Source organism: Lactuca serriola, chromosome 8 (assembly GCF_051521515.1).
Source record: "Lactuca serriola cultivar US96UC23 chromosome 8, Lser_US96UC23_V15, whole genome shotgun sequence".
Taxonomy (NCBI): Eukaryota; Viridiplantae; Streptophyta; class Magnoliopsida; order Asterales; family Asteraceae; genus Lactuca; species Lactuca serriola.
Genome location: NC_136415.1, coordinates 48,665,512 through 48,679,255, shown reverse-complemented (window position 1 = coordinate 48,679,255; position 13,744 = coordinate 48,665,512). Strand labels below are relative to the sequence as shown.

The 13,744-nt window shown below is 42.5% G+C and overlaps 1 pseudogene; it reads right to left on the bottom strand.

The window, feature by feature from the left end:
- LOC145067827 (U-box domain-containing protein 21 pseudogene) lies at window positions 1-1,693 on the bottom strand (annotated as a pseudogene).
- Window positions 1,694-13,744: the final 12,051 nt, after the last annotated feature.

The window sequence follows — 13,744 nt, the reverse complement described above, 5'->3', positions numbered from 1 at the left end:
TAAAGAAAATATGATGTTGCCAATGGCCCAATCCAATTAATTATTTATCCATGTAATAAGATGTAATATATATCTGAAGTTAAAGAATGATTTTCCTACGTATATTTTTCTGTTAAATTTACAAATAAACTTAAGACCTTAGTTCAAAATGGCCTCTTGAGGTCCTTGAAATCCATAGATTCAATACAATCCACTCTTCCTCTATGCACATTCATTCCCTTCAACAAATCACCAGATTTCTCCTTCGTTTTCACAGAAGAACCAACCTGCAATAGCAACAAAAGCTTCTGAAAAGCTCCCACTTGAAGTGCTTCAATGGCGACACTTTCCTCCACCCCCTTACTCTTCTCATATCTACACAGCATCCAAAGAATCGAAACAGAAAACTCAGTAGCCATGTCAGAAACACGAAGCAGTTTCTTCACCAACACCGGAACTGTCAACGCATTGTTATAAGCCTTCTCAAGTCCTTCATCAATGCTGCAAAGACCTTCGAGTACACCCAAGGACTTTTCACAAACACCTCGTGAGCAGTCTACAAGCATTTCTAGAAGCTTATCGATTATACCCATGTCGACGAATGTTGTGATTAGGGTTTTCTTGTGGTCAAAAGAAGTTGATGGAGTGACTAAATGGTAAATCGCTAACAATGATGCATTAGTTGTCGTAGGACAAATTGGCTCCTTGATAAGCTTCGCTAAAGCTTCGATGCTTCCTTCAATCTCTGTGAATTCATGTAGCTTTGTTTGATCGGATGAAAGAATCTCTTTCAGTATCAAAACAGCATTCCTTCTTCCCGATAAAGTTCCAACCTTTAAAATCCATACAATGGTGCTTAAACATTGGTTCGAACCAAGACAAGATTTTGTATCTTGATCGAAAGGAAGAAGCAAGGTTAAACCAGATAAGATTTCTTCCAAAACTGATGCGTTTTCTTGATTCTTGTAGGAAGAAAACATCTCGAATGTCTCCGATAATATTCTTGCTGACCCATTTGCAACAATGCACCTCTTGTTTCTCTCACTCTCTTTCGCTAAATCTTTCATCTTCACCACCAACTCCATGACACCTTCTGCATTCCCCTTCGCTCTCATGTCCACAATCTTGGAAAGAATATCGGAAACTTGATACGAGTTCGCCGGAGCTCGAGGAGTTGGGATCCGATCAAACCCATATAACTTATTCTCAACGCACCAGTTTTGTATCATCTTTCTGAGAGTGTGGTTAGGTACAGGGTCGAGGGTCGTCAAGCTTACGCCGGTGACCGGACATGTGTGCTTCTCATCTTCAAATATCCATTTCTCTACACTTTCTCTATCGTAAGTGATCCCAGTCGACAACGTCACCGGATCTTTCATCAACTCCAGGGATATCGGACACCGGAAATGCTCCGGTATGGTGACCTCGACATCGACATCCACCAATTTGGAGCCTTTCTTGATCTTGTTAGCGTTTCTTGCTGCTCTCCGGCTTCTATAGGCAGAAATCATTGTTGGGTGTTTTTGATTACGTAAAAAGATTCAAAAAGAGTTGAAAATCAATCGTATTTTGTGATGTTTTATGGAAATCTGAGTTGGGTTTTTGTTAATTTTGGTGAGGAATGATGAAGAACCGAAGGAGGTGTTGTGATGTATATAAAGAAGACATGCAAACGCGGAAATCAAAGTTTGAAAAGTTGTTGTGATGATGATAGAAATTGGATTGAAAATAATATGAGACAAAGAACGAGTAATCCATGTAATAAATAATATAGAATAAGATTGAAGGGGGAAGCGATAGTTGAATGTTGACCATTTTGAAAGCATGAAAATTTGAAGTTTGAAACTGCGGATTAGAAATAGTCGAAGTATGAAGGGAAAGAAGCAGTCAACGGTTGATGGTCTAAGAAGGGTCGGTGGGTCATTATAATTTTTATATTTTTTGGTATGATTTTGTAAAGAAAAAATCACCCAAAAAAATACCAAAAATGGGGAAGATTCTAAATAAAGAATCATTTTTTTTTTAATCTTGATATAAGTGATCACATTTAATGAAATGTAACCACTATAATATATTACTTTTTCCCGTGAAATTATTTTTCATCTACAACAAAAAAACTTTAAAATTTCTGATAAAAGTATTTATTTTGCAATAATATAAATAATTTCTAAATGTATCAATAATAATTACACAACAATTTATTTTTTCTATAATTAATTCAAAATACTTTAATATTTTTATTTGTACGCCTTCTCAAAATAATTTGCATAAAAAATTGTAGTAGTTCTATTGAAAAAGATATTGACATTTGTTTGAAAAATCAGAAAGATAGTTATTTTGTGAAAACAAAAAATTGATTATGATAGTTTTTATTTTATCGTTTGTAGAAGACTGTCAACATTCTTTTTATTTAGGATATAATTGATGTATTCCTTAGTTTGTGAATGGTCTTGATAGATATTTTCCCAATTTTGTATAATGTTTTAATTTTTTAAACTATTAATTATATAAGTATTTTATTCCTATAAATTTAATAAGAAAAAGCCTGGTTTCTTGATTCCTGACACCAATTTTGGGGTTAAAAGGAGCGTGTAAACAGGTCTACCTATTACCTGTAGTTATGTTGTCCTCCGCATTTTGCGCGTGATTTCTATTTTGGCCCTTCGGCTACGCACGCGCATGTAACGCGCATAATCAGGCTACTATAAATAAATTTGATTTTTAAAATGGTAGGAATCACATAAATGAATAGATTTAAAGGGAAAAAAAATATCAATAACTGTTTCAAATGATTATATATTTCGTAACAGCGATCAAATAACAAAATACATTTATGCAGTGAAACAACGTTGTTTTGGCTAAAATATATTCTGCAAAGGCATTCGTGTAAAGTTTAAAGTATGTCCCGCTAGTTTCTTATAAAATTTAAAGTAATATTATTTCGATAGGCATCGTGAAATGTCCAATTTCTTTGTGATTTTTTTTTTGGCTATAAAAATTATAAAAGTTTTATGGGAAATCTTTGATAAAGTCTCAATATTTTTCAGTCAGATTCACATTGTAAATGTTAAAACTGAAATATTTACAGTTTATATTCACAGTGTAAATCTGAACAATCAACGTGTTTTATGGTAATTGATGTTTATGTCTATTTATAGACATGGTTGTAGAACTCGCTACTCGATACTCATGGAGTATTCGGATTCGGTAATTCAAGTTGAATATTTTTAGGGAAATTATATATGTCAAAATCATAAGTTAAAACCATAAGTTGAATGAAATATATAACAAAATCAGATACATGTGAATAAACAAAAACTGAAAAACACATAATGATCGTGAATAATTATTAAAAATTTAAGATATATATGTAGTAATAATCACATGTCTGTGTTAAATAATAAATCATTAAGTATATTATACATATTAATCATCGAGTTGGCCGAGTTTTACAAAATTGTTCACTTCAATAAGGGGCCGATCGAGGAGTACTCGAATTCTATAACTCGCCCCGGTAAGGGTCCGAGTAGCGAGTACTCAGACGAGTAATCGGCCAACTCGGCGAGTTTTACAACACTGTTTATAGGGGACAAAATTGTAAATTTTGGTATATCTAGTTTTTTTTCTAGATAAAAAGTAAACCAAAAAACCGGGGGGAAAAAAAAAAAAAAAAAAAAAACAAAGTAGGTTTTTTTTTTCGGAAAATAAGTTTGCTTTTATATATCAACATAGATCTCTATATAAAGAGGATAAAATATTATGAGTTTTGGTATTTCGGCTTTTTTCCGATAAAAAACATGGCGAAAAAAAATTAAACGCAAAAAAAGGTGAGTTTTTGGTATAATTTGGTGCATGTGCATACAATGTATAAATCAACAACCATTCTCTTGGTCGTTGATCGTTATGATTTCTGACGTTCACGATTGGTTTTGTGTTTCATTGTTGACAATGATTCTCTATCGAATCTCATTATATATATATATATATATATATATATATATATATATATATATATATATATATATATTATCACCATAAATTTGCATTTATTATTGATGTGACTTTGGCTCCGACCACCTACTCTGAGGTTGTGCTTCAACGTCGGAGATGAATCTGTGATGTCACAACAAAGAGATGCATTAAAGACGCCCCAGGGACTATGCCCCGGGAGCGGACTCCGACGATCAAGTTAGATCAGCTGGTAGATCTGAGATGGTTCTCCTTGGTTGGACAGAACCATCTTGGTGCTCGTGGTGGTGTGTGGTGGCTAATGGCAACGGGTGGCGGCTGAGCCCCCCGGTCGGAGTATAGTGTGGTGATTAAGCCAATGGGAAGATCCCTCTCTATGGAGGAGATATTGTTCACTTTATAGGGGACAATTTGGTCAAGGGGAATTAGGTCAGGCCTTGGGCCAACCCACTTCAGGCCCAACTAGCAAGGAGCTGGGTAAGGCCGCCCGGAGGCGTCGGATGGGGTTGGCGAGCGCGCCCCAGGCAAGGCTGGCGGTCGTGAACCATGAGAGGCCGACAAGGGGGTGCAAGGAAAAGGAGAGTCAGGCCGGGCCGACAGGAGAGTCCCCGGTAGGGCTGGCCAGGGAGTCCCCGACAAGACTGGCAAGGGAGCGTCAGGTCGGGCCGACAGGAGAGTCCCCATCAAGACTGGCAAGGGAGCGCCAGGCAGGGCTGGCGTGCCAGAGCTGTCTAAACCATGCTAATAGACCATATATCATCAAGTCCCCCCAGTCCAATGTTATCGGTACGCGGCCAATGACATTGGACTGGACTCAGTCATATAAACCATGTGTCATCAAGTCCCCCTTGTTTGATGTGATTGGATTTCTGACAATCAGATCGAACTAAACAAAGCACCAATGCATCAAAGAATAAAAAGAATGACCGAACCTTACCCAATGGAGTCGTGGTGTTACGCAATGAGCCAAGCATGGTTTGGCTTAATGATCTTTCCTTGTTAGGAGTATGATCCAGTTCATGAGATGCAATGTAGCTGTTACTGCGATAATGTGGAGCGAGGCTGTTGATGATGTTTTGCGGAGTGGGGCTACTATGTGATAATGATATCGATAAGGTGTTGGCCAAGGTAGCTAAGAAGTGTAAGATCGCCATGTAGCCTCGGAGGCTATTATCCGATGCAATTGTTATTGTAGTCACGCGCAGATGGAATGTCACCGATAACCATCTACATAGTATTCTTTGCATGAGCACCAGTAACTGTCCTGAAGGTGTTTCTTGCTTGGGCTACACCTAGCTCGATTCCCCCTAGACTGATGTAGGTAGCGTAGGTAGCGAGATCAGACTATGACGAATAAGGAAAGGTCGTTATGTCAATGCACGATGAAGTAAAAAAACTCTTTGTACGATATGGATGTTGTCAAAATGATAATTCGTAAGGTTGTTAACCGTAATAGAGGTGGCAGAGGTTCCGGGAGCTGGGCGATTAGGTTGCTAATAGGGGTTGCGTAGCGAGGCTACTGCCAAAAAGGTAAGGCCGTAGAGACACTGGGGGATAAGCGACGAGTCTATAGGTGGGGGTTGTGCAGCAAGACCGTTTCCGAGAACCATGAATCAGAGGTGCTAAGGGATACATGGCAAGGCTTCGGGTAGGGGTTGCGCAACAAGACCGATGCTGAGAGCCAGGAAAAAGAGATGTTGAGGGGTTGTTGGTAGTAAGGTTGTTCTCATCAAAACCTTCTTGCTGGAGCTAACCTCACTATAGCAGGATGTAATGTGGAAAATGCATTATCGATCATCTGAGCACAACATAACCATGATGACTGTGGGAAAAGAAACACCAAAAACACGATGTTAGGTGATGCGACTTTGACCTTGACCTTTTGTTTGATCTACGGTCTAGTGTTAGAAGGTATCTGCAAGGCCACACAAAAGAATAGCCGTCAGCCGTTTCCCGGGAGGAGGCTCCCGGAAGAACGCTCCGACGGTCAAGTTAGATGAAGTTTTAAGTGTTTCTCAAGGAGATTGCTCTTAGAAAAGATGGATTGCCTTTAGGGCTCCTGGGTGCGCCCTTTTATACCTAGTGATCCTGCTTGTCAGTACGGGACAGGATCGCTTTTAGGGGACAAGGTAAGAGGCGTTGATTGGAGGGTTGTGCACCTCTTTATGTCAGAGTACTGTCATTGGCTCCGGTGGTAATGCTCCGACCCTCTGCCTTGTCGCTTGACCGTATCCTTTGTCTTGACACTGGGAGCGCCTCTAGCGGGCGCGAGCCTTTCGTCGGGGTACCCTGCTCTTAGGGGCGCTGGTGGGGGCTGAGCCCGCTCCTCTTGGCTCGGGCGGAGCGCCATGTATCTTCGGAAGGCGTGACTCTTCCATGCCAACTTAGGCACGTCATCAAGTCCCACAGTCCAGTAGTCGTAGCGTTATACTGCTAGATACGACGTTTTGGGCATGATTACTTTACACGTGTTACTTCCCTGTTCGTTCGCCGTTCCGGTTTTAATGGCGACGTGACCGCTCATGACAGCTAGTGGTTACGTCAGCGTGTCAAACACTTTGAACATCCCTCCCTTTCTGTTTTCTTATAAGGGTACTTATCATGCCTTCTCATCTACATTTCTTCTTTCTTTCTATCCTTCTTCCTCAACTCCATTTTCTCTCCTTTCTTTTCATAGCGAGTCCCCCAGGCATTGTGCCCTCTGCTTCTGAGTACTCATTTCTCGAAACCACTTATGGCCTTACTTCTCTTAATGGAGTGGAGTTTCCTTCACCAAGTTCTTCTATCCTCCCCCCCCTCCCGGAAAAGTCGAAATCTACCAGAAAACCCTAGATGCCGGCCTTCGTCTCCCCTTGACTGATTTCTAGGAGGAGGTGCTCCAGAGAGACGGTTGCAGCGTTCAAATGCTGACACCCAATGTTGTAAACAAGGTTGTTGCTTTTGAGATTACTGTCGGGCTAACGGTTATCTTCCTGATTATTTTGTGTTTAAATACTTCTTCTGCTTTTGTTGCACCGGTGATAAGTTCACATTTTCCGTTCGTCGGGGAGGGCATACCCTAGTGCCTGACGGCCGAACGCCCAAAAATTGGCAAGATAGGTGGTTTTGGGTTAACCAGGGCTTGGTGGGTAGCGGATGCTACTGTGCCAATAATTTTGCTGATACTACCCCTAAACTCTTTCCCCATAACCAGGGTGTGATTGATTTTCTCAAGAACATCCAAGTGTCCCCCAAGGACTATTCTGAGGCCCTTCTCTCCGTTGTAGGAATGAGCCCATCTTGGAGACGTCGCGGTAAAATGGAGGTTTTCTTCCTCGTCGTGGATGGTAAGTTTCTGCGTTCTTGCTTTGTTTATCAATGTTAGGGTTTTATTATCTGAAGATCTTCCTTTTTTGATTTTCCTTAATGCCTTAAATTCCCCAGGTAACGAGTCTCCTTTGTCTATGGATGAGGTGCTTAGAAAATGCTACAGGGGTAAATTGGAGCATCGGGAAGCGGATTTAGTCGAGCGTCTTCCCCCCCCCCTCGCCGTTTGGACCAGCTTGCTCTTACTGCCACTATGCCTACTCCCTCGTCGACAAGCACGGATCCGCCATCTGCCAGAGTGGATCCCTTGCAGTTCGCCCACTTTCCTCCGTTATTCCTTTAAGTGGCGTTCATACTACCTCCACCGATGGTGACGAAGATAGCAAAGATGGCGTCATTGCTGATGTTGGGCAACTGCAAGCCAAGCGGAAGGCCGTTCTGGCCATGGGCGAGACTACGAGCAGTGCACCTAATGTTGCCAAGCGAGTTCAAACTAGGCGTAGCTTCTCGCGCCTTCTAAGCTCGATCTCTTCGTCACCGGCACCCGTTGTTGTTATCCCTGATGATGACGCTCAACAATCTGAAGGGATTGATGGGGCGCATAAACAACCCGTAGTTCCTATTCAGTTGCTTCCCCTATTTCTACCAGTTCTTCTCCTTTAAAGGATCTTTGTGACCCGGATCCCACCCCTGTTTCTCCCATCAAGAACTTAGGTGGAGGTTCTTCAGGACCCTCTCCTTTTGTCCCCATTTAGAATCTTCACAAAGAGTCTCGTCTCTCCGTTCGTGATAATGCTTTAGAGTTTGCCCGACATACCTTTACTCCTGCTACTGCTGCTAATATGGAGGCTATGGGAAGTCCTGCCATGTCCCATAACTTGACCTGCGTCACTGCGCAAGCCATGTTTTATCTTGTTTCTGGGGCTCGACGTATTCAGACACTCAACGAGATGGAAGCTGTGCATGCCGATTGTGAGGCTCGTGTAACTGAGTTATAGCAGCGTATTTCAGAACTTACTGGTGATCTGCACCGTGCAGAGCAAAGGTATCAACTTTTGGCTTCTGAAAAAGTTGCGATGGAGGAACTTAGGTCCGGTTTGGAAGCCAAATTTGATTCTCTTTCTCAGTTTAACAAGTGTTTAATGATTCAGGTCGAAAGCCTTGAACATGACGCAGACGATCGTGATAGGGTAGTTGCAGACTTGCAATCGAATGTGACCATTACACAACGTGACCTGAACTGGTTATTACAGGTGGGGCTTGTATGAGTTGTGGATAAGCTAATCGAGCATCCGGAGTTTACGGGGGCGGTGAGTCTCATCCCTCACGCCGCCTTTGTTGCCGGAGCAGAATATGTGTGTGCTGCTCTGGTCACTGCTGGTTACCCAGGTCTTGTGGATACCCCTGCTGTTGGCCCTGTTACTAGTGTCAATGAGGCTCTCTTAGCATTTGCTAGTATGGATCATGCTTCATTGTTGGGGTTAGGCGAATTGGACGTACAAGGGGTTCGTGATCTTTGTGCTTTCTCTAGTTCTGATGGTACTCCTGAAGATGTGGTGGATGAAAACGATGGAATTGATCATGGTAAGAGCACTGTTGGTGGTGGTGAGGGTGGTGGTGGTTTTGGAGACCATTTGGATGCCAATGTTTGTCTGGGTGATGAGTGTAATGATGTTGTTTCTGAGCCAGGTCGTGTTGATGACATTGTTGAGAACGCTGGAGATGTAGAAGATGTTGTTGTACGTGGAGGTGGCGTCGCTAATGCTGAAGGAAATGGAGATGAAGGTGATGGTATGATGTAGGTTTCGTGTGCTACCCCTATGGGGCGTGAAGACTCTTTTTTGTTTGTTGTTTTGATGTTTATGTCTTGAACACGCGTGTGTGGTTATTTTGGCTTTTTTTGTGTTGGCGATGTTATCCTTGCTGTGACATTTGATGATATACGTAATGTTATCGCTATGTGTTTACTACTCCATATATCGTTAGTTGCTAAATTTATTAATGCTATAGGGCCACGCACTAAGCGATCGACCTTGTGCTGAGCATAAAGGTGATGCCTCGATTAATTCGACGCACTAAGCGTCCGCATGAGCCAGTGTGTCATGCCTTATATGCTTTGATTGTAAGGTTTAATACTCTAAGTATTAAGGCTGAATGCACTGGGTTTTAATGTACTGAGTATTTAATACACTAAGTATTATCATTGAATGCACTAAGCATTATAATTTAATACACCAAAATTTAAGACTTAAATGCACTAAGCATTACGCGTATAATCATTAAGAGTTCAATACACTAAGTATAGATTTCATCATTTTAACTGCTTAGATTTGTACACTGAGTACAAGGCTTTAAACACATTGAGTATCAGAACCTTCTTTAGTGCTCACGCACCCGGGTTTTGATCTTGGCTTCTTGCGTTTTGACGCTTGGATTATCCACTAGTACTTGCTCCAACCTCGTTGCTTTCTTGTGGGAGCTTTCTTCTAGAAGTAGAATTTCCTCAAATTCATTGCGTTCCACGTTCTTGGAATCTGCCTTCCTTCCATTGTTTCTAGTGTGTAGGCCCCATTCTGGTTTGCTTCTACAACCTTGTATGGACCCTCCCATATGGGTCCTATTTTACCTTGAGGTTGATCCCGACTTGCCTCGTTCTTTCTTAGCACGTACTCTCCCACTTTAAATGCTTTTTCCTTGACTCTTTGATTGTAATATCTCTCTGTTGCGCATTTGTATGCCGCCTGGCATATGCTTGCCTTCTCTCGCCTTTCCTCAAGGATATCTAGGTTCATCCTCGGGTCTCAGGAATTGGCTTCTTCATCGGTATGGCTTGTCCTTAGCGTGCCTATCATCGCCTCTGCTGGAAGCATTGCCTCCGCTCCATATGTCAAACTGAATGGTGTCTCCTTCGTTCCTGTTCGCGGGGTGGTCCTATACGACCATAGAACCGTCAGTATCTCTTCCGCCCAGTTTCCTTTGGCCTTTCCTAACCGCTTCTTAATCCCGTTCACAATGGTTCTACTGGATACTTATGTCTGTCCATTTGCTTGTAGGTGGGCCACTGATGTGAATCGTTGATTTATCCCCTTGCTGGCCCTCCACTCCTTGAACGGGTTTTCAGAAAACTGAAGCCCATTGTCACTTATCAACATTTTAGGTGTGCCAAACCTAGTCATGATATTCTTCCAAGCAAACTTGATCATGTGCCTTCCTGTTATGCATGCCAATGGTTTTGATTCGATCCATTTCGTAAAATAGTCCACAACCACGACCATATATTTTAACCTTCCTGGCACTTCTAGGAATGGTTCCACAATGTCTATTCCCCATTGATAAAATGGCCAGGGGCTGGATATATTGGATAAGAGCGCCGGTGGATTTGCTTGGACCGGGGAGAACGCTTGACACTCCCCACATGCTTTTGTCACCTTTGTTGCGTCTTGGTGCACGGTGGGCCACTAGATCCCCATCTGAAGCACCTTTCCCGTTAGAGATCGTGCACCCTCATGTGTGCCTGCTTGACCTGCATGTGCTTCCCGCAACACCTCTTTCCCTTTGATGTCGTCCACGCATCTTATCCATGGGGTTGTGAACCTCTTCCGGTATAGCTCCCCCTCAATTAGAGCGTATGAAGATGCCTTTATGCGTATTCTTCTGGCTTCATCATGACTATCAGGTAGGACGCCTTGCTGTAAGTAGTCTATTAGTGGGGTCATCCATGTGGGTCCCGTTGCCGTGAGTGCGCCTACCTGTCATTCCTTTATGCTTCTTTCCTTGATCACTTCGACCAAAACCTTCTTTGATAAGTAATCAAAACATGTCGAAGCCAGTTTGCTTAGGGCATCTGCTCTCCTATTCTCGCTCCTTGGGATTTGCTTGATAGTGAACTCCTTAAAGGATTTGGTAAGTTGTCGCACTGTCTTAATGTACCTTTCCATTCTTTTGCCTCTTGTCTCGAAGCTTCCATTAACCTGGTTGGCAGCTAGTCTTGAGTCTGTTAGCGTAGCTATGGCCTCTGCCCCTATTTTTTGGCCAAGCGTAGGCCGGCAAGCAATGCCTCGTACTCCGCCTCATTATTTGAGGTGTGGAAGTCGAAACGGAGGGCATACGTAACCTCTTCTCCTTCCGGGCTAGTTAAGATAAGGCCAACCCCCGAACCCTCCCTGCTGGACGCTCCATCGGTATACAACGTCTATTTTCTATTTCCCTCTGGAATTTCTTTTACCGCCATGATTCCTTTTTTGATTACATCTCCTTCCCCTGGGACTTCATGTAACACCCCGAATCTCTGGTGATAATTAAATAAATGTTTTTGGAGTTTTGGCCCTACTCGACGAGTTGGTTGCCCTACTCGTCGAGTAGCAGCAGGATGGATCGCGAGTTTAGTGGCCTACTCGGCGAGTCCATTATTGAACTCGGTGAGTAGGAGCTGGAAAATGAAACCCTAATCCCCGGGGTTTGCACCCCTATTTAAAGAAGCTCAAGCCTCTTTCAGTACCTTTACAGCCTCCCTTACTCCACTAACTCGTGAGTGTGTGTGTGCCCTTGTGTGTAAAGCTTGAGAGAGGATTTTGGTGAAAAGTGTGGTGAACCAAGTGGCTTAGGCAAGGAATTGAGAAGAGATCTGTGTTCTTCTTCTGTGGTCATCTCTTGGGGAAGGTAATTGATCTTTTCCCTCAATTACTTTGGTTGGACCTCATCCTTGTATGAGTTTTAGGGCTTTAGAGGAGGGGATCAAGTTAGTATGGCAATATATGGGCTAGATCTGGAGTTGTAACTTCAGATCTGGACCCCCCTTGGATTATTCAGACATAAAGTCCCAGCTTTAGTCGAGTTTAAGGTCCCCTTTGTCCTTGAGCACCCATTAAGAACTTGATGTTGGCATTTGGAGCTTGTAAAGCCATGCATGCACGTAAAGTTTGCAACTTTACGTGATAAGTAGGCCTAAGGGAGTTGGATCTGCAATTTGGGGCCTTGCCATGGCTTATGGACGTCCACATGATAAAATGACTGAAGGAACTCGACGAGTCACAAAGCCGGCTCGGCGAGTCGTTTGAAGATATGCATTGAACTCGGCGAGTTGGATGAACAACTCGGCGAGTCAGATGAAGAAATTCGTGGACTCGACGAGTTGGTTGAACAACTCGGCGAGTTGGATGAAGATGGTCATGAAACTCGATGAGTTGAAGAACAACTCGTCGAGTCGTATGAGTTTAGCCAAGGATGTGTTTGCTCGCATACCCGTCGAGTTGCAGGGAGGAAACTCGACGGATAGCCTTAAGATTTGATCGGGATTTGAAGGAACTCGACGTATCACCCCGATGACTCGGCGAGTTGGAGTGTATTTTAAGAAGTCGGCGAGCAGCTTAGAGTACTCGGCGAGTTGAAGTCAACATGGACTGTTGACCTTGACCAAGGACTTTGGCCTTGATCAGGGTTTGACTAGTGGGTTATGGAGTGCCTTATGAGGCTAAATACTTATGAGTATATTGTGCTATGGATATAGGTGGTGGAGTCGGTGACGAGTGATCCGATAGTTGGAGTTACCTTTCGAGTCGACATCTGTGAGGTGATTTATCCTCACTATATCGGTAGGGTCTACGGCACCAAGGCCGACCCTTTGATTGTTGTTGTTATGGTATGCTGCATGTAATTATGATCTGTTCAATTGGAATCAGGGTAGACAGTGTGATATTGTGACATCCCCAATTTCACGGCCAGAAAAGACCGATTTGTTTATGCTTTGTTTTTAAAATCAGAGTAATCGTTTAAAGGAAACTATTGCGGAATTTGTTCCCAAAAACAAAAATATGATAACCATTTATCCAGACATTTCTCAAAGAGAATGTATTTTCATTAAATAATAAAACCTTGGGATGTCATGTTCGATACAGACCAAAAGCATAAACAATATAAAATAGACCTTACAATAGTTATTTATAGCTACTGATCTATAATCCAAAATCTCTCGTCAAGTCCGCCAACTTATACCCTTGTGCCATTACCTGTAATGAAAAGAAAACTGAGTGGGTCAGGCTTGGGAGCCTGGTGAGCATATAGGGTTTTCAACCCACAATAATATAATTATTATATTTAATCAGCAAACAATCAACCCAATTACCCATCCCCATTATCTTCTTAAGGTTTTACCCTAAGAATCAACTATCCTTCATTCATTTATTCGTAAGGAATTGGCACGAATTCCATTACTGCCAAAGTTTATTTATCTAATACTAAATCCATAGTTATCAAGTGCTAACTCCATAGTCACCAAGGTTCACTTAACAAACGCTAACTCCATAGTCGCCAAGGTTTACTCAACAAGCGCTAACTCCATAGTCGCCAAGGTTTACTCAACAAGCGCTAACTCCATAGTCGCCAAGGTTCATCAAATAGGCACGAAGTCACATCGTCGCCAAGGTTTATACAATAGGCGCTAACTCCATAGTCACCAACTATCCCATCTACCCAAGTTCTACCCAACATTTTC